At 40.8% G+C, this 26,204-nt stretch overlaps 2 long non-coding RNA genes across 2 annotated transcripts; one reads left to right on the top strand and one right to left on the bottom strand.

Annotated features, from left to right (window-relative positions):
• The first annotated feature begins 16,012 nt into the window (after window positions 1-16,012).
• On the top strand, window positions 16,013-17,448 carry LOC124700558. Its single transcript, XR_007001771.1, has 3 exons — window positions 16,013-16,109; window positions 16,218-16,345; window positions 17,268-17,448. It is a non-coding gene; the product is annotated as an uncharacterized LOC124700558 (long non-coding RNA).
• A 3,610-nt stretch (window positions 17,449-21,058) lies between these two features.
• LOC124703168 lies at window positions 21,059-25,427 on the bottom strand. Its single transcript, XR_007002975.1, has 4 exons — window positions 25,275-25,427; window positions 24,945-25,193; window positions 21,962-22,032; window positions 21,059-21,395 (listed from the first exon to the last, which is right to left on the bottom strand). It is a non-coding gene; the product is annotated as an uncharacterized LOC124703168 (long non-coding RNA).
• Window positions 25,428-26,204: the final 777 nt, after the last annotated feature.

The raw sequence follows: 26,204 nt of genomic DNA, 5'->3' as shown, positions 1-26,204 counted from the left end.
AAATATAAAAAGTACTTCACCGTAATTTTGTTTGAACCATGCATAAAACATGGAGTTCACATGGAAGTTAACTGAATGCATCTAGAATTTCATTCTTTTTTCTTTTCGGGAAGTTTACTTTAAATTTTCAGGGAGTTCACTTTTGTAGGACATGTGCCGCGCCTCCGGCCACGGTACACGCGAGCGGCCATCTTGTCCTCGCCATCCGCCGGATCGTCCCCCTATCCACATGCACCGTCGGGATGGGCCCACGCACGTCCCACCGACCCCCGCTTCTCCCGGTGCTCCAGCTTGTCTTCACCCGACCTATCTCCAATGAATTTGTCCGATGATTTTTCGGGCACCGGGTGCGAGTTCATGTGGCATCGCGTGGAGTTCAGGTGGCGCTGCCCCAGCTTCCTCTTGAGCACAGCGATGGCCTCCCCGGACTTCGTCCAGAGGTATGGTATAGTGCTTGTTGCTCCTCCACTTAAAAATCGACTATAGATTAGTAAAAGAAACCAGCATAGTAAGAAGTTTGCTTCTATTTTGTGGGCAGTTCGATTCATCTATTTATGTTACCAGGAAGTTCCTCTTTTCTAGTATAATTTTTTTTTGGTCAAAACAATTCGATTTGACTTGCAAAAGAAGTTCAATTTACTGTGAATATAAAGCTATATCGGTTTGTTTACTGAAAATCCGAAGTCCACTTCATAAATAAGAACTATATTTGTAGAATAATTTCCATAGGAATATGCCTGTCTATGGTAACACTCCTAATTTCCATAGGAAGCTATATCGGTTTGTTTACTGAACATAGACCCGCAGTTCACTTCGTGTAAAATGGCAAGTTCACTTTTTAATTTAGTTGTGTTTCAAGGGTTAAGCTACTATTGTCTGCAAGATTTTGTTTGATAGAGAAAATATTTTCATGTTTGAAATATTTATATTCCTCAATTGGCATTTTTCTACAAACCTTTGACGTCTGATTTTTCTCTCTTTTACCAAGGTTACCGGGAACCCCGAACTCAAAGGAAAGATGACACAACTACAGTCTCAGCCCCCTGGTACGTTGCACGTCGCCGGTCCAATTTCCTCTGGTGACAGCAGTGACACTACATGGGCAGCATGGGGGAAGTTCGCTTCCATTTTCCCATGTTTCTTCTTAAACAGTGCGTCCACAACCGCTAGTCCGGCCTCCGTCTCTATATATGGTGGCAAGGCTGCGGGTCGGGCTAGAATTTCATTTCATGTCTGGATTGATTTTGCTGCTGGTTGGTTTTAGAATTGCCAGTGAGGTTGTAGTGTTTCTGAACTACTGCTGGTGTGTCTGAACGTTTTTACAAGCAAATTACATCACAGTATCACACAAATATAATTTCAGAAGTTCACTTTTCGGTATCAGAAAAGTTCATTGCTTGTTTCTCTGACGATGTCTTTTTGGAAAAATAGTACATGAAAATATGCACTTTCCGTTGATGTTTGTCTAATAGGAAAATAACTCAAGTTCACCTTTTGTATTGACGAAGTTCATGTTTATATTTCCAGGAGCTCGGGGAGCCGGGGAGCGCAAGGTCATTCTCGATTTGTTGACGTGCCGGTGGAGTCCAGGAGAAGTTCAGATGTGGGAGCCCATTGGTTGCCGCTGCGGGAGTTCACAAGTAAGATAAGAAACAGTATGTTTCTATGTTCTTTGAGATGGTTTTAACAGCCAACTAATATTTTGTTGGCACATATAATTATTGTTGAACTTTTCCATTTAAACATATTGGCTTATATTCTTCATCGTGAATAAGTTTATAAGTGACTTAATGAATAAGATGAACTACGGAATTAGCACTACTCTCGCCTGCAGTTTTGTTTACATGGAATTAGTTAAGAACTTCTGTAGAACATCTTGCAATTCTCACTGAAGTATTAGCACCTACAGTAATTATAATACCACGTTCCAAATTCAGAAAACTTCACTATAGCAGAGTTGGAAATTCATCAAAAATGAACTCTACCAATCACTCCCTGGCCTACCACGAACGCTGGCGTGGGCTCCCATTTGCTCTGATGTGGAATCTCGTTCGTTCACCGGGCGCGCTGCACCGTGCCCTTGATCTGGTAGGCCAGTGTTGGTGCTCATCTACAACCCCTGCCCATCGAAACAATTAATTGAGAAGTTCATACATATGAGCCAGGTAGTGTGTTTATTGATAACTCTGAAGTTCATACACATGTTCTGAAGTTCAATTTTCTTTGTCATGGAGTTCCTTCGTTCAGCAATATAATTTTCAGTTTGTTTGGTTGAAACAGTTCCGATCCCACATTCTTAGTTTGTAGTATAACGTAGTGCACATGCATCGGCGACATGCTCGGTTGTCTCCCACAGCAAGATGCGCACACCACCGACCCTTCGCTTTTCCTGGCTTTAGGACGGCCTCTAGTTTTGTAGTCGGTTGCTCGGCACGGCAATGACGTTGGTCCATTCTACGCCTTCCGAGGAGTTCGATTAGTATATCTGCAGAAGTTCAGTTTTCCTATTGCACGTATTGCGTTGGTTCTTTGCCTATCTAGTTCTTCATAGGATGTTGATTTTTATTGGCTTTATTTAAAGCGTAAAAAGTGTATCTTTTCTCTTGTCCTTGCTCAGTAAATAATGTTGTTTTGCTTGAGCATGCGAAGCTACTACTATGCCACCACCACTAATGCATTATGTAATTGCTTGGAAGTGCACATTTGTCTATGTGCAAGTTCAGATTTATGTTACCAGGAAGTTTATATTTTTAAGTATACATTTTTTGGTCGAAACAATTCGATTTCACCCGCAAAATAAGTTCAATTTACTATGAAAAAGAAAGTCCACTTGTCAAGCTATAGAGGGTTTGTTCACTGAAAAGGCAAAGTTCACTTCATAAAAAATCTTTTATGCCTATAAAGAAGAGCTATATTTCTGGAATGATTTCCATTAAAATATACTTGTCTCGTGTTGACACTCGTAATTTACAAAAATTGGCTCTGGAATAGCTAAAGAAGTTCACTCTTTGTTCCGGTTAAGTGCATGAAAACGAAGTTCACTCTTGTTAAAATTCTCGTCCATATACATTAGTTCATGTTTTTTCTTTTGTACAAGAACTAGGATGATGATATAGTGTACCATGTGATATCTGAACTTCTAAAGATCCAATTCCCCTCAATCATGGCGGGGATCACAGGGAGAGGGAAGAGGGCCTACCAAGTTCAGATTTTATTCTCACGAAGTTCACCGCCTACTGGAGCCTCTTGTCAATGATAACCTCGTTGTTGCATTGCAGTTCGGTTTCTCTCTCTATTCAAGTTCAGCTTCATATTGTCTTGAAGTTCAGGTTATCCATGTATAAGTTCAAAATTTATTGATCACCAGTATTTCTATTGTTCATAGGCATGTTGCAGCCCACCAGGAAGTTCGCCATGCGGGCGTCGGGAGTCAACACGTCTTTGAACTGTGAAGGGATAGTTGGACTCCCTGAGTTGCCTCTGAACTCCTCCTCGCCGCCGTGTTCTGAGAAGGTAGGTGGAATTTGTGCCCTACATGTAATATCCGCCATGTAAAATACTAAAAATGGTGATGCAAGCACTAAAAAAATTCACTTAGCCTAGGGACGAAGTTCACACTCTGTTTTCGCAGAGTTCGCTTCGTCCATGTTGGTTTTAGTCAAAACACACAATGTATTGCAACTTAAATAAAAAAACCAACAAAGAGCGAAGTTCAAGTTTATAAATTGAAGTGAAGTTTGGTCTACCATTTGTGTCATACTGAACTTGAGTATCCATGCTTCCGAACTACCATTAGATTAGAGATAATGATGTGTACCCATGTTTGGCTGCAATGTTCAATCATTTTTTGGAAGTTCACAAAATTCTTTCAGGAAGCTCACTTGGTTCTTGCGCGCAGTTCTTTTTTAATATCAAAAGTAGTGTTCAATCTACTTTTTTAATATCAAAGCTCACTTAGTAGTGATGCTCCTCATCTAAATGCATGATAGTTCAGTATTTCCTTGCCGTGAAGTCCACTTTCATTTCAAAACGTACCCTCTGAAATTAACAGCAGTTAACCGTGTTATAAAAGAAACCATTGCTAGGTAGTGGGTAGTTAATTACAAAAAAAACCAAAAACGGTTCCAAATCATGAGATTCTCGGAAGTTGGGTTTCTTTTGTTTATTGAAGTGTGGGTTTAAAATTTTCGAGAAGTGCACTACGTCGGCAGATGAAGTTCATATTTTTCTAGGAGCTTAGTTGTTTGGCAAGTTAATTTGTGTTTCAAAAATTTCTGTTGATCTTGGGGTGTGCACTTTGATTGCCACTGAGATTTCATTTCATTTTATAGGTGAGGTCATATATGTTTGGAAGGTTGCTTGATTCTCAGACTATTGACAACAAAGTCTATATATGTTTTCGTACTAATCTTTGCCCCTGTTAATGTAAATGCTAGGCAACTCCAGCGCAAACCGAAGGATGCAGCCCCATTCATCGCCCAAAATGTCGTGGCTGGATCTAGCTCCTCCGTTGCTCTCCGCTCCTGCCTCAGCAAAGACACGTCACTTCATAGCTTCTTCGCCACGGTTGTGGAATAATTCATCGCCTGCTCGGACAAAGTGGACATAATGCTATGCTTGTACTATGGTGTTACAAGATGTTGAAAGCTTAGATGTGCTTCCTTAAATTACTCTAGTTCTAACAAGTGGGCATAATGGACTTTGCAAGTGTATCTTGTCGTTCTGTAACCTATTTGTTTGAAGATACCAAGTGGGCATAATGGACTTTGCAAGTGTATCTTGTCGTTCTGTAACCTATTTGTTTGAAGATACCAGGGATCCAACAATCTCGCTTGGTTAGAGATTGTGCCTTGATTAGGATCCTTATATTCTGAGTTTTCTACACACATAATCTAGTTTTATTTTGGCTTATTCAATAAAATGTTTGATCCTTATATTATTATATTATGAGTGTATATCAGCTTCAATTTTGTTTGTGTGGACAGCTCACTTTTGTGCATGTCGACAGTTCACCCTTGTATCCGCGTGCTCGCTAGAATAACTCCGTTTGCGTATTTTTATCGTGAGTTCAATTTGTTTGCTGTGGGAGTTCATATTATAGTTTGAAAAAATCCAGAGTTGATTTTTTCGGGATTCATTATTCCTGGTTTTTTTCCTCAATATATTCAATATGATACCTAAAGTTCACTGTTAAGGGTGAACTGATATTGTGCGGGGATGGAAGAGCAGTATACTCTGAAAAAAAGATAGTCTGCTAGCTTTGTATTTGAACAAAGATTGGACAATTCCAGTAAACTTTTTACACACATGATGCTCAATGTTTTTCACACGTGATGTTTACTCATTTTTGTTCATCCACTGATTTCAGTTAAAGCATACAAGCAAACAACACTGAAGTTCACCTCGTGCAAGGGCAACAGTCCGCTCGCCATCAAAAGTTTATTAAAAATACAAGTTTGTTTAGCCAACTCTGGGATTTCATCTTTTTTCCAGCAAAGTTTATTAAAAAAAAGTTTGATATATCATAATTCGCGATCGGCAGTTCACCAGTATTTACCGCGAAGTTCACATACTTGTAGGAGGCAGTTCACATACTCAATTTTTCATGGGCGGAAATCTTAGGTATTAAATCCATCCATGCATGCATCGATTGACCAAATCGATCCTATCTTTCAGTAGTTGACACCAATATGAGCTGATTTTCACTCTACCATGTCGTCCTGCCTCACCGACTACCAAAGGCGTGTTAATTTCTGACCGTTGGCGTGCCAACAACCATCACTTTTTTAGTATATATAAAAATTACTTCCAACAATTTAATAATTTGGGAAAGTGTTCAGCACAAAAAAGTTGTGCATTTTCTACATGTTTCTAACGGTATATCACACATGTCTATCCGGCTAACCGGTTGAAAAATGTGACCCAAAACAGTATGAAATCGGAGAAGTTCGCGAAACAGATTTGAGTATTTTTGAAACTGCTCTTAAAACGTGAAAAATTTGGGAAAACAATCTGAACAAAAAAGATGCGCCATTTTCTTACCTTTTTAACGATATATCGCATGCATCAATCCGACAAATAGTTTAAATATGTATTTTTGAAATTATTTTTGAACCGTAAAGAATTTGAGAAAAGTTTCTGAATGAAAAAGTTGCGAAATTGCCTTACCTTTCCAACGGTATATCATATGCATCATTCCGATAATCAGCATGAAAATCAACCTCAAAACACTGTCCGCCAAAACATGACCTCCTTACAATGTTGAGGTCCGTCTGGAAGTTCAGATGCAGATAAGGGAAAGTTCGAGATAGTGCGGATGCGACGGTAGTTCGCTATATTTTCTGAACTTCACTTCAAACTAGACCAAAGTTTTGGAAGTTCGCCCTGTACAATATTGAAGTCCGTCGGGAAGTTCAGATTCAGGGGAGAAGAAGTTCACATCCACAGAAGTTCGCTATAATTTTATTACATGCCTGAAACTTTTATACCGCGATCGGAAGTTCACTAACATAAAGGAAGTTCACTTCTATATTCGAGCACCTCATACACTCTGTTTTTCTGGACGGAAATCATACGCATAGAAATCGTTCGTACAACCACCGATTGCGCAAATCGACCAACTCAACGTACAATTAGCACTAATATAACTCTACTAATACTCCAACATATCGCAATGCCACACCTAATCAATCTAGATGAGCCAATTTCGAAATGTTCTTGTGCCGGCGTTATCTTCACTTTTATGTATTTCTGAAATTAAACTAGAACCATTTAGAATTTGGAAAAACATTCAACATGAAAAAGATTCCCTAATCAATATCTTTTCAACGCAATATCATTTTGAAAATTCCGATAAGTGGTTCGGAAATAAGCTCCAAAAACAGTTCGAAAACCGAGAAGTTCGAAAAACGTAATCACGTATTTTCAAATCTGCTCTTAAACTATAAAGAATTTAGAAAAGTGTTCTTCATGAAAAAGGTGCGCCTAGTCAGCACCTTTCCAACGGCATATCATACGCATCATTCCGATAAACGGTTTGAAAACTGGAACCCCAAAACTGTACAAAAATAGAGAAATCCGCGAAAACGTTGTTTTGTATATTTAAAATTAGTTTTAATCAATGTAGAATTTGGGAAAACAATGAACACGAAAAAGTTGCGAAATTTCCGTGCGAATCCAACGGTATATTATACGCATCAATCCGTAAGCGGTTTGAAAATCATAATGAAAATACTGTCCGCACGAACATGCAATTCTGGTATTCCGTCGAGAAGTTCACTAGGAAAACACGCGGAAGTTCAGAAAGGGTTCGAGAATACTTATTCTCGAACCGGTTCGAGAATAGCAGACCTATATATATATATGCAAAATAGTGGGCTACCCACATGGCTAGCTACGCATACCCTTAGAGCCATCCGATTTGCTATACACACCATGTAATCCTTTTGCCAGAGCACCGATTTCTAACGGATCCCATTCACGCCGTTTCATCGAGAGCACCACGCAACAGGCTGTCACACCATCGCGTCACACCACAACATTACAGCGCGAGTAGAAAAATGCAGAGGCCGCACTCTTCACCGCGTCCTCAACCCCACCCGCACACCTTTCCCCTACCCACCCCATCCACCACAGCGCGAGGTTGCATCTTCCCCCCGCAGCGGCACCGCACCGGAGAGCTAGATTGCGGGCGAAGGGCGGGTGGGGACGATCTGGACGGAGGTGTGGGCTAGCAGCGCCAGAGTGCGGGGGGCGACGGGGGACCGGGGCCAACACCTCCGCCGCTGCCCAACCGGAGAAGGAGAGGGAGCCAAAGCCAAAGCCGAAGCTCAGCCCTCGCGTGCTGCTATGGAGTCTCCACGCAGGATCCCCGTTCTGACAGTGAAGATTCCCCCGGCCATGGGCATGGGCAGCTGTTTGAGCGGTTTGGTTTTGGCCCGTTTCTCGATCTGGTTTGTTTCTTCTCATTATTTTTCTTCGATCTAGTTTTGATTCACTTTTTGGGGGAACCAGGTCCATGTTGATTTGCTACACCTAGCGTGTTCCCAATCCAGATCCAAGTTGTTATTCTCTTGGGATTTTTTGTGCGAATGTGTTCTCGATTTTAGATGAAGTGCACTGTATTTTCGTTGGAATTTCCAAGGACAACGTTTTTGTCTGACGTTCTCTTTTGGACAACGACCACAAGCTCCCGTGATGGATTTTGTATTTTCGTTGACCTGCACGTATTACGGATTGGATTTCATTCCGGGCAGTTTGGCTTCCAAATCTTTTCGCACTGATGTAGTATGAGCTGATATGGAAAGTGCATGGCAACCAAAATTTATGGCATTAGGGATGAACTAAGTTAGTCGATGGATTTTACTTGTGTTTTCTGTCAGTTCTTTATATAGCACAAATTACAACCTATTACACTAATATTTACATAATCGGGAACATGTAATTCTAGGCAAACAACATTTTAATTTCACTTTTCCAAATCATGTAAACTAGATATTTTTTCTACAAGTTGTATATCTACCAAGTGAAATGTATTTTCGTTAATGTTTTTTTGTACTGCTTTTTATCTAGCATATTACATACCATTGCACTAGTTTTTACATGGTATGGAATATGTAATTTTAGGCAAAGGATACTGTAATTTGCTTCTGAAATTATGTTGTTGATACTTTCCTTCTATACTTTATAAAGTTCTCTATTTACGAAGTTACAATCCAGTACACTACTGTTTACATGACCTGAAGTATATAATTTTGTGCAAAGAAAACTGCAATTTCGGTCCATTTAAAATATCAGGCCATAAGACCTGCACTCCTTTGGGCACCCCTAATGGATTAGCAAGCAGCTGGCTTCCATATTTTTTCTTTCAAATCATTGTCTAGGCGAGCTCAGGAACATCTGAAAATATGTGATTCCCTCATCATCAACAATGTGCACCCGACAAGTTTGATTTCAACAAGTTTCAGTTCTGCAAGTTCTGATTCTCTTTGGTACTGCATTTTATCTACGTTTGCATTTCTGTTCTGGGATTCAAGAAAGTAAGCGCGTCTTTTGGTGCAGGGAGTGAGGCCGTTCGTGGAGCTGGCGCCGGCGGTGGTGTGCTCATTGGACCGACTCGCTGGAGGATGGGTCCTTCACCCGTACCGTGGACACACCATCGGGGCGGCCGTGCTGATGACTATAGGGAACGCGGGCGGCCACGGCGTGGGATCGGCCTGGTGATCTGACCGGCAACATTTCTTATAGAAGCACAAACCAATGAAACTTTTTTCTACGGCTGGTGGAAAACGTTTTCCTACTAGTTGGTTTATCATTCGTTCATATCTTGACACCGTCGGAATGAGGTTGAAGACTGCCAAAATTCTCACAGCAAAAAAGTACCAATCACTGTATTTTTTTGGTTCCATCTTGTAAGTTTTCCACATGCCTAGTTGAGAATTGCTGGACACACTCTGCACAGCAGGTGCCACGCATGGATCACTCTACACATGCTTGTTCAAAATTAGCAATGTCCGATTGAGCAGTAATTTTGGTTGTAATTTTCATTGTACATATGCCTAGATGATTGAGCAGTAATTTTGGTTGTAATTTTCATTGTGCATATGCTTGAATCACTGTCTTGCATATTTCATTGCTCCAACCAAATATAGTAAGCAGCAACTTGCTAACGGATACAAAATGCACCTCCAGCTACTGTCAAAGGCATGCAAATGCTAGCTTTTTCCATCCTAGACATGGTAAAACGAACCACGGTGATAACGGTAGTTTCAAATGCAGTTCTGACGGTCAAATGGAACGTCCAGCATAACTGTAATCTTAAACGAAGTTTCGAGTGTATTACCATTTCTGTTGCAATTACATTTGTACTTAAAAAAATGCACCACAATATATTTGCTTTTGAATGACCTATCGTCTGTACGAACTCTGTGACAGCGTAGAAACAAATTGTAGAAATCATGTGTATTATCAAACGTATATTATTGTGTACTACAGTTGAAGTTGCATTTCACTTATTTGCTCAGATTCCACAGGCTAGAATACAACCACCAATTTGGCCAGCACGCTAACGGCTGTTGACACCCACTCATATTTCCGTTAGCTCATTCACTGATAGACATAGGAATCTTCATCCCTTCATTTTCTTGCACACTATATCCAATGGCCAATGGTGGGTGCATAGCTAGCCACCATGGTAGCAAATCCGCGTCGATATATATATATATATATATAGAGCCCAACTATTCTCGAACCCCCCTTAAAAGGGGTTCTAGAATAGCTATTCTCGAACCCCTGATCCAACTTACCTTCTTATCCCGACCGTGCCCCAACCTGATGCGCCCCGACCTGTACGTCAACGCACAAACCCAACCTAACCACCTTCTTCCTCCAATCCGAACCCCACCATCCCGATCCACTTCTTCCTCCACTCTTTGTCCCCCAAGCCCGCGCACCGCCGGCCGCCCCCAAGCCACGCGCGCCACCGGCTGCGCCCCCAGGCAGCACGCACGCCGACGACCCACCCCTTTCCTCCAGCACCAGCTCCTGTGATGTCCGCCTCCCCACTCCCGCCTTCCTCCGGCGCCAAGTCGAGGGTCGCCGGCCTGCCTGGGTCGTCCCCCACTCCCGCCTTCCTACGCCGCGAGATCGAGGCCCGCCAGCCGGGAGTCTGCCCCCACCCCCACCTTCCTCCCCGGGAGATCAAGAACAAGGAGACGCCATGGGCGTGGGATCGACCGGAGTCGGCTTCGCCATGGGATCGGCCGCCCGTCCGCGCCCCTCCTCTGGTCGTAGCGCCATGTCCGGGACTGAGCGGACGCGGCGCTGCAGGCTAAGGCGTCGCACCTCCCAGCGCGCCAGCCATGGAGTCGTCGGCCAGCCTCCTTTGACCGCGTGATGCCCCTTGTCTGTCATGCCTTGACCACCCGCTCCTCCTTCGACGTCCACCGCGCCATCGGCCTTTCGGACGCGCGCCACTGAACTCCACCGCCGCTGAACTCCGGTTTGCTCCAAGACGAGATGCTGAACGGGAGTGAATTCCCGTGACCTGGTTCCCCCAAAAATGTGAGTACAGGGAGTTCATTTTTCAGAATGTTAGTGCAGGAGTTCGTTTCCTTCTCTTTTTCTCCAAAAGTTCAGTACGCTAATGTGAGAGCTGCTACTGGTGTACTGCTGCTGTCCGCAAACTAGTGCACATGCTCTATCATTGGAGCCCGATTTGTTTGTGTCCAAATATTATTAGTGCACTGATTCGGTCTGAGCTCGTTTTGCAGTTAGCTCTGACCAGTAAAGGTGCACCACACTTATTCTATAAATGCCACTGGAGAAATTCATGGGAAGTGTGATGGGCCTATATGACGCTATGCAATAAAAATAGTAGTTTTGTGTATGAAAGACAGAAGTTAACTTCATCCCATTTGAGAAGTTCAGTTTTTTGTGTGCCAAACATATTATTCTGGGTCTAAGTATATTGTTGCTTCACACAAACTCTACTGCAGTTCAATAAAACATAATTGGGTACTAAATGAAACAAAATCATTGGAGATTTACTGCTGTGTATTTTCTTGTTCCGATTAATTTGCTGATTTGTTGGTAGTTGTTCTCAAACATTTCTTTGGTAAGCACAAAGATATTTTAGAAGTTCAGAACTTAAACAAACGAAATCCAGTTCATCTCATGATTGAAGTTTGTCTTTTCTTCCAGGAAGTTTACTTCGTCACGCACTATTGCCGTCGTCTCACAGTAACACGGTATGAGCGAGGGTAGAATCCGGTGTAGTTCAGACAGTAGTTCACTGTGCAGCTACGCTTCTCCAGGTTCTACCTCAAAAACACGATCACGGATGGCTGGATGCGTGCTTTTAATACTATGAATTGTCCATGTATGACAGAGAAGTTCATATTTTTGGGTCAAAGCAGTTCGATTCATCTGTAAAAAGTGAGTTTGCATTTTCTTACAGATATTTTGAGACCTTGTGTTGTTAAAATGCGCATTATGTTGATCTGAACTTCTCTCACTTCTCTAAACTTTCTTCTCTGCATCTCAGGGATGAGCGTCATGGTGCTGTCGGCAGTAGCAGACGGGAACGAGACGCTGGCATGTTGGAGTACGACTAGGATTGCACCATCGTCTATGTCATCCAAGTCCAGGTGCGCAATTGGTTCTGAAGTTCATTATTTGGTCGGATGAAAGTTCAGTTCGATATGAGGGAGAGTCCACCTCACGAAGCCTTTAGAGGAAGTTGACTTATTCCGTCTGTAAAAGATCACTTCAACGCTGCATCAATGAATTATATTTTAACACTGGAAGTTTGTTATTTTTATTTCGTCGCGAATATAAGAGTGAAGTTCATTTTCTTGTAAAAAAAAAGTTAACTCTTTTTAGTCCTACTCTACAGAGAAACTAATAGAAAGTATATTTGTCCGGAAGTGCACATACGAGAAAATAGCCAGTTCATTATATGTAAAAAAGTAGAAGTGGGCTCCATTTTGTAAGTTTATTTTCTTCGGTCCAAAGAGTTCAACAATTTGGATGTTTGTTTGGTATTCACTAAGAGTTCATTCTTTAAAGGAAGTTCTGGCCGCACATGGATTTTGTATTTGTTTTACTGTGAAGTTCAATCCGTATGCACTTGAAAGTTCACTATTTATATATGTAAAATTTACAGAGATTACATAGGCGGACAAACTGCAGTTCACAATTTATTGTTTTGTTTTTTTACAGGTGCACATGGCAGAAGTTCACATCAACTATACTGTGAAGCTCGCCTCTTCTTTCCCGTGAATACGCACTTCACACTGACATGTTGTTGAATGCTCCAGAATGTCAAAATATAAAAAGTACTTCACTGTAATTTTGTTTGAACCATGCATAAAACATGGAGTTCACATGGAAGTTAACTGAATGCATCTAGAATTTCATTCTTTTTTCTTTTCGGGAAGTTTACTTTAAATTTTCAGGGAGTTCACTTTTGTAGGACATGTGCCGCGCCTCCGGCCACAGACACGCGAGCGGCCATCTTGTCCTGCCATCTGCCGGATCGTCCCCCCTATCCACATGCACCGTCGGATGGGCCCACGCACGTCCCACCGACCCCCTGCTTCTCCCGGTGCTCCAGCTTGTCTTCACCCGACCTATCTCCAATGAATTTGTCTGATGATTTTTCAGGGCACTGGGTGCAGAGTTCATGTGGCATCGCGTGGAGTTCAGGTGGCGCTGCCCCAGCTTCCTCTTGAGCACAGCGATGGCCTCCCCGGACTTCGTCCAGAGGTATGGTATAGTGCTTGTTGCTCCTCCACTTAAAAATCGACTATAGATTAGTAAAAGAAACCAGCATAGTAAGAAGTTTGCTTCTATTTTGTGGGCAGTTCGATTCATCTATTTATGTTACCAGGAAGTTCCTCTTTTCTAGTATAATTTTTTTTTGGTCAAAACAATTCGATTTGACTTGCAAAAGAAGTTCAATTTACTGTGAATATAAAGCTATATCGGTTTGTTTACTGAAAATCCGAAGTCCACTTCATAAATAAGAACTATATTTGTAGAATAATTTCCATAGGAATATGCCTCGTCTATGGTAACACTCCTAATTTCCATAGGAAGCTATATCGGTTTGTTTACCGAACATAGACCTGCAGCTTCACTTCGTGTAAAATGGCAAGTTCACTTTTTAATTTAGTTGTGTTTCAAGGGTTAAGCTACTATTGTCTGCAAGATTTTGTTTGATAGAGAAAATATTTTCATGTTTGAAATATTTATATTCCTCAATTGGCATTTTTCTACAAACCTTTGACGTCTGATTTTTCTCTCTTTTACCAAGGTTACTGGGAACCCCTGAACTCAAAGGAAAGATGACACAACTACAGTCTCAGCCCCCTGGTACGTTGCACGTCGCCGGTCCAATTTCCTCTGGTGACAGCAGTGACACTACATGGGCAGCATGGGGGAAGTTCGCTTCCATTTTCCCATGTTTCTTCTTAAACAGTGCGTCCACAACTGCTAGTCCGGCCTCCGTCTCTATATATGGTGGCAAGGCTCTGGGTCGGGCTAGAATTTCATTTCATGTCTGGATTGATTTTGCTGCTGGTTGGTTTTAGAATTGCCGGTGAGGTTGTAGTGTTTCGAACTACTCGCTGGTGTGTCTCGAACGTTTTTACAAGCAAATTACATCACGGTATCACACAAATATAATTTCAGAAGTTCACTTTTCGGTATCGTGAAAAGTTCATTGCTTGTTTCTCCGACGATGTCTTTTTGGAAAAATAGTACATGAAAATATGCACTTTCCGTTGATGTTTGTCTAATAGGAAAATAACTCAAGTTCACCTTTTGTATTGACGAAGTTCATGTTTATATTTCCGGGAGCTCGGGAGCCGGGGAGCGCAAGGTCATTCTCGATTTGTTGACGTGCTGGTGGAGTCCGGGAGAAGTTCAGATGTGGGAGCCCATTGGTTGCCGCTGCGGGAGTTCACAAGTAAGATAAGAAACAGTATGTTTCTATGTTCTTTGAGATGGTTTTAACAGCCAACTAATATTTTGTTGGCACATATAATTATTGTTGAACTTTTCCATTTAAACATATTGGCTTATATTCTTCATCGTGAATAAGTTTATAAGTGACTTAATGAATAAGATGAACTACGGAATTAGCACTACTCTGCCCTGCAGTTTTGTTTACATGGAATTAGTTAAGAACTTCTGTAGAACATCTTGCAATTCTCACTGAAGTATTAGCACCTACAGTAATTATAATACCACGTTCCAAATTCAGAAAACTTCACTATAGCAGAGTTGGAAATTCATCAAAAATGAACTCTACCAATCACTCCCTGGCCTACCACGAACGCTGGCGTGGGCTCCCATTTGCTCTGATGTGGAATCTCGTCTGTTCACTGGGCGCGCTGCACCGTGCCCTTGATCTGGTAGGCCAGTGTTGGTGCTCATCTACAACCCCTGCCCATCGAAACAATTAATTGAGAAGTTCATACATATGAGCCAGGTAGTGTGTTTATTGATAACTCTGAAGTTCATACACATGTTCTGAAGTTCAATTTTCTTTGTCATGGAGTTCCTTCGTTCAGCAATATAATTTTCAGTTTGTTTGGTTGAAACAGTTCCAGTCCCACATTCTTAGTTTGTAGTATAACGTAGTGCACATGCATCGGCGACATGCTCGGTTGTCTCCCACAGCAAGATGCGCACACCACCGACCCCTTCTGCTTTTCCTGGCTTTAGGACGGCCTCTAGTTTTGTAGTCGGTTGCTCGGCACGGCAATGACGTTGGTCCATTCTACGCCTTCCGAGGAGTTCGATTAGTATATCTGCAGAAGTTCAGTTTTCCTATTGCACGTATTGCGTTGGTTCTTTGCCTATCTAGTTCTTCATAGGATGTTGATTTTTATTGGCTTTATTTAAAGCGTAAAAAGTGTATCTTTTCTCTTGTCCTTGCTCAGTAAATAATGTTGTTTTGCTTGAGCATGCGAAGCTACTACTATGCCACCACCACTAATGCATTATGTAATTGCTTGGAAGTGCACATTTGTCTATGTGCAAGTTCAGATTTATGTTACCAGGAAGTTTATATTTTTAAGTATACATTTTTTGGTCGAAACAATTCGATTTCACCTGCAAAATAAGTTCAATTTACTATGAAAAAGAAAGTCCACTTGTCAAGCTATAGAGGGTTTGTTCACTGAAAAGGCAAAGTTCACTTCATAAAAAATCTTTTATGCCTATAAAGAAGAGCTATATTTCTGGAATGATTTCCATTAAAATATACTTGTCTGTGTTGACACTCGTAATTTACAAAAATTGGCTCTGGAATAGCTAAAGAAGTTCACTCTTTGTTCCGGTTAAGTGCATGAAAACAGAAGTTCACTCTTGTTAAAATTCTCGTCCATATACATTAGTTCATGTTTTTTCTTTTGTACAAGAACTAGGATGATGATATAGTGTACCATGTGATATCTGAACTTCTAAAGATCCAATTCCCCTCAATCATGGCGGGGGATCACAGGGAGAGGGAAGAGGGCCTACCAAGTTCAGATTTTATTCTCACGAAGTTCACCAGCTACTGGAGCCTCTTGTCAATGATAACCTGTTGTTGCATTGCAGTTCAGTTTCTCTCTCTATTCAAGTTCAGCTTCATATTGTCTTGAAGTTCAGGTTATCCATGTATAAGTTCAAAATTTATTGATCACCAGTATTTCTATTGTTCATAGGCATGTTGCAGCCCACCAGGAAGTTCGCCATGCGGGCGTCGGGAGTCAACACGTCTTTGAACTGTGAAGGGATAGTTGGACTCCCTGAGTTGCCTCTGAACTCCTCCTCGCCGCCGTGTTCTGAGAAGGTAGGTGGAATTTGTGCCCTACATGTAATATCCGCCATGTAAAATACTAAAAATGGTGATGCAAGCACTAAAAAAATTCACTTAGCCTAGGGACGAAGTTCACACTCTGTTTTCGCAGAGTTCGCTTCGTCCATGTTGGTTTTAGTCAAAACACACAATGTATTGCAACTTAAATAAAAAAACCAACAAAGAGCGAAGTTCAAGTTTATAAATTGAAGTGAAGTTTGGTCTACCATTTGTGTCATACTGAACTTGAGTATCCATGCTTCTGAACTACCATTAGATTAGAGATAATGATGTGTACCCATGTTTGGCTGCAATGTTCAATCATTTTTTGGAAGTTCACAAAATTCTTTCAGGAAGCTCACTTGGTTCTTGCGCGCAGTTCTTTTTTAATATCAAAAGTAGTGTTCAATCTACTTTTTTAATATCAAAGCTCACTTAGTAGTGATGCTCCTCATCTAAATGCATGATAGTTCAGTATTTCCTTGCCGTGAAGTCCACTTTCATTTCAAAACGTACCCTCTGAAATTAACAGCAGTTAACCGTGTTATAAAAGAAACCATTGCTAGGTAGTGGGTAGTTAATTACAAAAAAAACCAAAAACGGTTCCAAATCATGAGATTCTGGAAGTTGGGTTTCTTTTGTTTATTGAAGTGTGGGTTTAAAATTTTCGAGAAGTGCACTACGTCGGCAGATGAAGTTCATATTTTTCTAGGAGCTTAGTTGTTTGGCAAGTTAATTTGTGTTTCAAAAAATTCTGTTGATCTTGGGGTGTGCACTTTGATTGCCACTGAGATTTCATTTCATTTTATAGGTGAGGTCATATATGTTTGGAAGGTTGCTTGATTCTCAGACTATTGACAACAAAGTCTATATATGTTTTCGTACTAATCTTTGCCCCTGTTAATGTAAATGCTAGGCAACTCCAGCGGCAAACTGAAGGATGCAGCCCCATTCATCGCCCAAAATGTCAGGGCTGGATCTAGCTCCTCCGTTGCCTCTGCTCCTGCCTCAGCAGCACAGTCACTTCATAGCTTCTTCGCCAGCGGTTGTGGAATAATTCATCGCCTGTTCGGACAAAGTGGACATAATGCTATGCTTGTACTATGGTGTTACAAGATGTTGAAAGCTTAGATGTGCTTCCTTAAATTACTCTAGTTCTAACAAGTGGGCATAATGGACTTTGCAAGTGTATCTTGTCGTTCTGTAACCTATTTGTTTGAAGATACCAAGTGGGCATAATGGACTTTGCAAGTGTATCTTGTCGTTCTGTAACCTATTTGTTTGAAGATACCAGGGATCCAACAATCTCAGTTGGTTAGAGATTGTGCCTTGATTAGGATCCTTATATTCTGAGTTTTCTACACACATAATCTAGTTTTATTTTGGCTTATTCAATAAAATGTTTGATCCTTATATTATTATATTATGAGTGTATATCAGTTCAATTTTGTTTGTGTGGACAGTTCACTTTTGTGCATGTCGACAGTTCACCCTTGTATCCGCGTGCCTGCTAGAATAACTCCGTTTGCAGTATTTTTATCGTGAGTTCAATTTGTTTGCTGTGGGAGTTCATATTATAGTTTGCAAAAATCCAGAGTTGATTTTTTCGGGATTCATTATTCCTGGTTTTTTTCCTCAATATATTCAATATGATACCTAAAGTTCACTGTTAAGGGTGAACTGATATTGTGCGGGGATGGAAGAGCAAGATACTCGAAAAAAGATAGTCTGCTAGCTTTGTATTTGAACAAAGATTGGACAATTCCAGTAAACTTTTTACACACATGATGCTCAATGTTTTTCACACGTGATGTTTACTCATTTTTGTTCATCCACTGATTTCAGTTAAAGCATACAAGCAAACAACACTGAAGTTCACCTCGTGCAAGGGCAACAGTCCGCTCGCCATCAAAAGTTTATTAAAAATACAAGTTTGTTTAGCCAACTCTGGGATTTCATCTTTTTCCAGCAAAGTTTATTAAAAAAAAGTTTGATATATCATAATTCGCGATCGGCAGTTCACCAGTATTTACCGCGAAGTTCACATACTTGTAGGAGGCAGTTCACATACTCAATTTTTCATGGGCGGAAATCTTAGGTATTAAATCCATCCATGCATGCATCGATTGACCAAATCGATCCTATCTTTCAGTAGTTGACACCAATATGAGCTGATTTTCACTCTACCATGTCGTCCTGCCTCACCGACTACCAAAGGCGTGTTAATTTCAGACCGTTGGCGTGCCAACAACCATCACTTTTTTAGTATATATAAAAATTACTTCCAACAATTTAATAATTTGGGAAAGTGTTCAGCACAAAAAAGTTGTGCATTTTCTACATGTTTCTAACGGTATATCACACATGTCTATCCGGCTAACCGGTTGAAAAATGTGACCCAAAACAGTATGAAATCGGAGAAGTTCGCGAAAACAGATTTGAGTATTTTTGAAACTGCTCTTAAAACGTGAAAAATTTGGGAAAACAATCTGAACAAAAAAGATGCGCCATTTTCTTACCTTTTTAACGATATATCGCATGCATCAATCCGACAAATAGTTTAAATATGTATTTTTGAAATTATTTTTGAACCGTAAAGAATTTGAGAAAAGTTTCTGAATGAAAAAGTTGCGAAATTGCCTTACCTTTCCAACGGTATATCATATGCATCATTCCGATAATCAGCATGAAAATCAACCTCAAAACACTGTCCGCCAAAACATGACCTCCTTACAATGTTGAGGTCCGTCTGGAAGTTCAGATGCAGATAAGGGAAAGTTCAGATAGTGCAGATGCGACGGTAGTTCGCTATATTTTCTGAACTTCACTTCAAACTAGACCAAAGTTTTGGAAGTTCGCCCTGTACAATATTGAAGTCCGTCGGGAAGTTCAGATTCAGGGGAGAAGAAGTTCACATCCACGAAGTTCGCTATAATTTTATTACATGCCCGAAACTTTTATACCGCGATCGGAAGTTCACTAACATAAAGGAAGTTCACTTCTATATTCGAGCACCTCATACACTCGTTTTTCCGGACGGAAATCATACGCATAGAAATCGTTCGTACAACCACCGATTGCGCAAATCGACCAACTCAACGTACAATTAGCACTAATATAACTCTACTAATACTCCAACATATCGCAATGCCACACCTAATCAATCTAGATGAGCCAATTTCGAAATGTTCTTGTGCCGGCGTTATCTTCACTTTTATGTATTTCTGAAATTAAACTAGAACCATTTAGAATTTGGAAAAACATTCAACATGAAAAAGATTCCCCTAATCAATATCTTTTCAACGCAATATCATTTTGAAAATTCCGATAAGTGGTTCGGAAATAAGCCCCAAAAACAGTTCGAAAAACCGAGAAGTTCGAAAAACGTAATCACGTATTTTCAAATCTGCTCTTAAACTATAAAGAATTTAGAAAAGTGTTCTTCATGAAAAAGGTGCGCCTAGTCAGCACCTTTCCAACGGCATATCATACGCATCATTTCGATAAACGGTTTGAAAACTGGAACCCCAAAACTGTACAAAAATAGAGAAATCCGCGAAAACGTTGTTTTGTATATTTAAAATTAGTTTTAATCAATGTAGAATTTGGGAAAACAATGAACACGAAAAAGTTGCGAAATTTCCGTGCGAATCCAACGGTATATTATACGCATCAATCCGTAAGCGGTTTGAAAATCATAATGAAAATACTGTCCGCACGAACATGCAATTCTGGTATTCCGTCGAGAAGTTCACTAGGAAAACACGCGGAAGTTCAGAAAGGGTTCGAGAATACTTATTCTCGAACCGGTTCGAGAATAGCAGACCTATATATATATATATATATATAGGATAAATACTTCCTACCCCTGGGTGTAGTTACTCCCATATCTATATACTTCCGTACGAAAGTATATACGATACTTTATCGGTTTGAGTATGTTCGTATACTATATCTAAGATACCCCAAACCAAGTTTGATGAAAAAAATGCAAGTGAACCCATAGTTTGCACTATATATCCGAAATATATGCATATGTATACGTAAAAAATGAGTCTACGTAAAAAAATGTACATACTGCCTACAAAGTAGTATATATACTTCCAAAATAGTTTTATATACTTCATACTACATGTACATACTATCCGGTATGATAGATACTCTCTAGATTATGAGAAACACACGTGGGTGTAACTACACCTGCGGTGTAGTATAAATATGTCCTATATATATATATATATATATATATATATAGAGACGCGCTATTTGACTCCCTGGGAGCAGAATAGTTATTCTGCACCCCGGTCGGATTTGTAGCCGCGTCGCGCGCCCGCGCGCCCGCCCATGGCACCACCCGACGTAAAGTACTGTCCCATGCGATGTAAACTCTGGCGGCTCGTGCACCCGCGCACAACCATGCCGTTAGTGGGCTGAAAAGTGAACCGCAGCTGGGCCTCGTGAAGTAAAGTATGTACAGCTGAAGTAAGAAAGCTATAGAAGTGGAGGAATTGATCGTAAGAATCCTGCTATGCCCATCGACCAACACTTGTGAGAGATACTATTAAACAATTAGAGCAGATTGATGTAAGAATTTTGATATAAAATTTCAATGTCAATTCATCGTACTCATCGGGAACCCACGCTCCAAATGCTGATGCTGCCTTGTGAGATTATCAATGTAAAAAAATTGAAACCTGCACTCCATTATTTGCTCATAAACTGCCACATAATTTTGAAATCACATAAATCTTGATGCATCTGTAAAAAAAGAAACGAAATATTGTTTGGCATAATAACACCACACAGAAAAATACCAACATCACCATGGCGAGTAATGTATGTTCAGGAGTGATAAGTACAAAGCTACACCGTATGACATTTACATCAAGATTAATAATTCAATTCGCGCAATCATCTGTACAATTAAATCAGCTGGAAATTCCCTTGTGCCTCTCGAGTGATAGACGTGATGCTGTTTTTTTCCAATTGTCAAATAATTGCTAGGCATTCTCCTCTCAATGGCGAATGTTTTGTTTTTTTGTGCCTGAAACAGCAGATAATATTCTATAAGAAGCATCCGAAAAAGTATCTAAAGCAAAACAACACGAAGAGCTAAGTATATTAAAAAATTATGTTGAATCAAGTAGAGCACATAGGATGGAAAGAATCATATGCCTAACCAGAAGATGTATATTTCAGGTGACAAAAATGCATGACCCAAGTTACTAACTATTGTGATGCCTTCCAAATACACCATTTTCTCTTGCTGTATGTAGCTAGCCTTCCATAAACTTTAAAACTAGCTACTCAACACACATAGTTGAGTTACTCTTAATAAATTATTACAGCCGAGTCATAGAGAGGCATAAACTGCAGTGATGGCTGAATGCTTCCAATGAGACGAGGATAACATACGATACATCAGGATTCCTGAATCTGAGTTATTAGTACAACGTTCATTTGCAGTTTGTCGTCACCAAATTAAATTCGTCCACACAACCTGGACTAAAAAATGCTCACTGCATTTAGGCTTGAGCTCACCTCGGAAAAAACCAGGCCAGATGCAACATGAACACAAACACTGACATTTTTTTGTATGCGCAAAATTACCTCTAGATACTTGCTCGTCATCTCCAAGTACCTTGCATACATCTTCCGTCTCTCGATTTCTTATGAGATTCCTATAAAATTACTACTCATCAGGCACAGGATTCTAATAAATTGGGCGTTAGATACAAGCAAGAATTCTTTTCAGAACTAACTAGTCAATGAATTCAGAACCCGCATCTTAATTCACCACAGATTTCTCCAGAAGTATGTCAGTACCACAATTCCTACCCGCATCTTAATAGTAATGTTAGTGAATAGCACATTCACATCTGCCTAGCTAGAATCGCATGAATACTCACCAAAATAGCACATTCTTATCCTGTTTATGCCACAGAAAACTAACAAGCAAAAACCTGAATGAACTAATAAAATTCCAGACTTCCAGTTATAGATTACTCCTGGTTAGAGGGCGGGATAAATCAAACATTTAACATCGATTGACAGGCCAGGGTGAGGAATGCTGCATAAAAATCAATACCTTAGAGTACACATGAATCTGAACCAAAAACAATATTTGGATCTTCCGTATAGAATACCATCTTTCTTTCTCTCCCTTGCCAGATCTAAACCTGGTTGTAAAGTTTTACATGCTGCAACTCTAGCCCTCGGGCTGATGGAAACTATAAGATAGAGAATCCTCTACCTTTTTTCTTCATAAAAAAAGATTTGTTCAATGGAGCACAACCAATTGTTACCATGTCAGAGATGTTATTTTATTTTTGCAAATGCTCCTCACAGTGCCCTCACCCGTATGGACTTAATCAGAGTTCTCTGGAGTGCTAAATAACTCGGTACTGATTTTGCATAGAAAGTCACAATAACACAATTTTGCATCGCAACCAAAATAAGCTGATTTAATTAGTTCGGAAAAAGTAAAATCATAAAACTCATATGTACAGCTATTAGTATGAAGTAAATTTACATAGAAAGTCGCAATAACACAATTTTGCAATAACACAATTTTGCATCGCAACCAAAATAAACTGATTTAATTATAGTTCGGAAAAAGTACAATCATAACTGATACGTAGAGCTATTCATATGAAGTAAATTTACATAGAAAATCACAATAACACAATTTTGCATCGCAACCAAATAAGCTGATTTAATTAGTTATTCGCAAAAAGTACAATCATATTTGGGCAAACATATCGTGTTCTATTGTCCTCTGAGGGATTCAACTAACTGAACTGAATCAATTTTGGAACGTAAGAATCTCGCAGCAAACACCAAAATGTCCACCAAGGTCCCACTGATTTATGGAATTCAAAAGAGAGCTTTTAGAGCCACCAATTACAATTTACTTCCTAGTAATCACCACCAACTCCCATAGCTTACCTAACCCAGAAAGCAATGCAATGACGAGCAGGTCACCCTCCGTCTATTTTCAGTTGTTTAATGTAACGATTCTAAGCCAAATATCCCCGGGTTCATGTCAAAAAAATTGAGCCAAAGGTCCCACTGTAGTTCTAGCAATGCCCAAAACATCAAATACTCAATGCTTCCCCTCTGCATTTCGTGATCTAATCTAACAGACTTGAGCTAACTAAATTCTAACGTGATCTAACTTAATTTGGACACTCACGACAATTCCATGAGCATATTGATACAATAACACTAGTTTTAAGACAGTTCCAAAGAAACTTCCTTTTAAGAACTAGTCCGGAAGTAGCATATGAAGTGTTTTAATTTTTTTAAAGAAACAATGAGGCAGCAAACCGATTGCAACAGTACGAATTATTATGTTCGGGCATAAGAACGCACAAGATTTAAAATACATTTGGCATACTGTATCTGTTTTGGTCCGTAAGGCCAAATCTATTAAGGCTGGGAACATTATCAAAGTTAGAAGCAAAGCAACTAACAGGTTTAGCCAACTTCCATGCATTTTTCATTCAGACTACCATCAATTTTCATACCGACAACACAGAACCAGTGAATCCGCCAATAACACATCATACCGGCAGCGCTAAATTTCAGGCTTCTGTTTTCATTCGGCAGAGACTATTTTTACCGTGGTTCTGCACTCCTATGACATCTTCAAGAACAGGAAATAAATGACAAACCTATATGTATTGTATCCACAAGAACGTGAGCCAAATAGATGACTGAGACTGATAACAAATGAGCCAGCTCGTACATTCAGATCCAAACATTAAAAAAAATCCAAACATGTGGAAGATTGGAAGAGAGCCAAATAGATGTCTGGGACTGATAACAAATGAGCCAGCTCGTACATTCAGATCCATATCATGGTGGTATGGTTATGGTATGGGGACAAGACGAGGACAGCTGGAGCATCAGGGTCACCCTCGACTATACATGCACTAATCCACTGCCCTGATACAGTTTGGAACTTGCATTCAGGCAGTTAAATTTGCAGGTGGCCAAAAAATTACTGTTAACTTCAGGTTCAGGTTCTAATTAGTTTCTTCAGGTTCTTTCTATCTCACCAATCATAGATTTTGCTAGTGACTTTTAGCTAGCTCGAAGGTTACGTAAACAAAAATTCTAAAATTTAGATCCCTAAAATTACTTGCACCTACCAGACACGGGGAAAAAAAGAAAGATTGATCGAAGTGTTTCGAATTCTTGTCTACGTATTCCCACTGTGGTCAATGTTTTTGTGTACTCTTTCCAGTTCAAATATGAAGCTGCAGCTAGCTTGTTGATAGTACCATCATAGAAAGCAGAACCTGATTTGCCAAACAAGTGATTTTGTTTTTAGCTATGTTTACCAAATGATCTAACCAAGAGAAGAAACATGAGATCTTTCAGCTGAATCTATGTACACTTGATCACACACAATTGTAGTTATTTCAGTCTTTAAATAATTATAACTTACGGAGTTCTAATTGACAGTATCAATTATCAAGCACAAAGATGCAAGAAAGAAAAAATTGACATAACTAGTAATCTTTGATAATATGGAGAGTCCCTACAGTCCAAATGATCATTCAGAAGTTTGAGGAATATCCCTGACCTTGGGAGGCAGCTGAAGGTTGGAGAACTTGAACCGGATCTTCAAGTCGGGTCGAAGGTTGGAGCTCAAGGTACAGAGGTCGAGGTCGATTTCAGCGGCTAGTGGAGGTCTGAGACCTCAGGTACTGGTGGAGAACGAGATCGCAGGAAGTCCGCCTACTCGATCCAATCCGGAGACGAACACGTACGAGCTGCCGCTTCTCCAGCCGCGGCAACAAGGCGAGTCCATGCTCAGGTTGCTGCTAGAATCCTGCTCCCAACGTTTGACCAATCAAATTGGGAACAAGAAATTTCGACGAAAAGAGGTGAGATGTCGGGAGAAACTTGCTACCAGCTGTCCTCCCACGAAATGATGCCGATTGCCGCCGACAGTCCGACCGCCGTCAACCCACTGGACGCTTATATCCGCCGCCGCCGCCGAACGACGAGATGAATCGCAGAAACGCACGTAGCCGAGGCCACCTGCTCGACGCCTGCCACTCAGCCTCCCGTCGCCCGCCCGCCGCTCAACCTCTCACCAGCCGCCGCCGCGTTGACCCGCTCGCCGATGTCCGCAACCAGCGCCCGCCGGCCACGACGCCACCGAGACCACGCGCCGCTCGCCTAGCCACCGAGGCCGTCCGCCGGCGTAATCCGCAGCTGCAGTCGCCCGCTCACCGCTGCAATCCCTCGCCGCTCGCCCCGAGCCGTCCGGAATCTGAACCGCCCGCCGCACACCAGCTCTCGATCTCATTCGGAAAAATCTCTGGTCGTAGCCCCTCGTACCACACGACCAAGGGCAAAAACCGTCAACGTAAAAAGAGAAAAGAAAAATACTACGGTGCGAAGGCTGGGCCGCGACAAGGTTTCGCTGGTTGGTCCGTTTCCATAAATCGACCCGGGTGTAGAATTACTTATTCTGCACCCAGGGTGTCTAATAGAGTTTCTATATATATATATATATATATATATATATATATATATATATATATATATAGGATCACACTATTCTGAAACCGGTGCTCAGAATAATATTCTGAGCACCAACCGGCCTATAAGAGCATCTCCAACAGGCGCTGTATCCAGCGCTGCATCCTAAAAAGCGACTAGTTTAGCGCGCGAGCGGCGAAAATTGTTGCTCCAACGGATGTCAGAATCGGTGGCCGTAAAGTAGAGCGCGCCGTAAAAGCGCTATCTGGTGCATTATATTTAGGGCGCCGGATAGAGCGCGCTGTACAAATCTCGCGCAGAAACAACTACCCAGTTTTACAGCTCCAAAATT

This window comes from Lolium rigidum, chromosome 3 (assembly GCF_022539505.1).
Source record: "Lolium rigidum isolate FL_2022 chromosome 3, APGP_CSIRO_Lrig_0.1, whole genome shotgun sequence".
NCBI lineage: Eukaryota > Viridiplantae > Streptophyta > Magnoliopsida > Poales > Poaceae > Lolium > Lolium rigidum.
The sequence above is the reverse complement of the archived record's forward strand: the minus strand, read 5'-3'. Positions and strand labels throughout refer to the sequence as shown.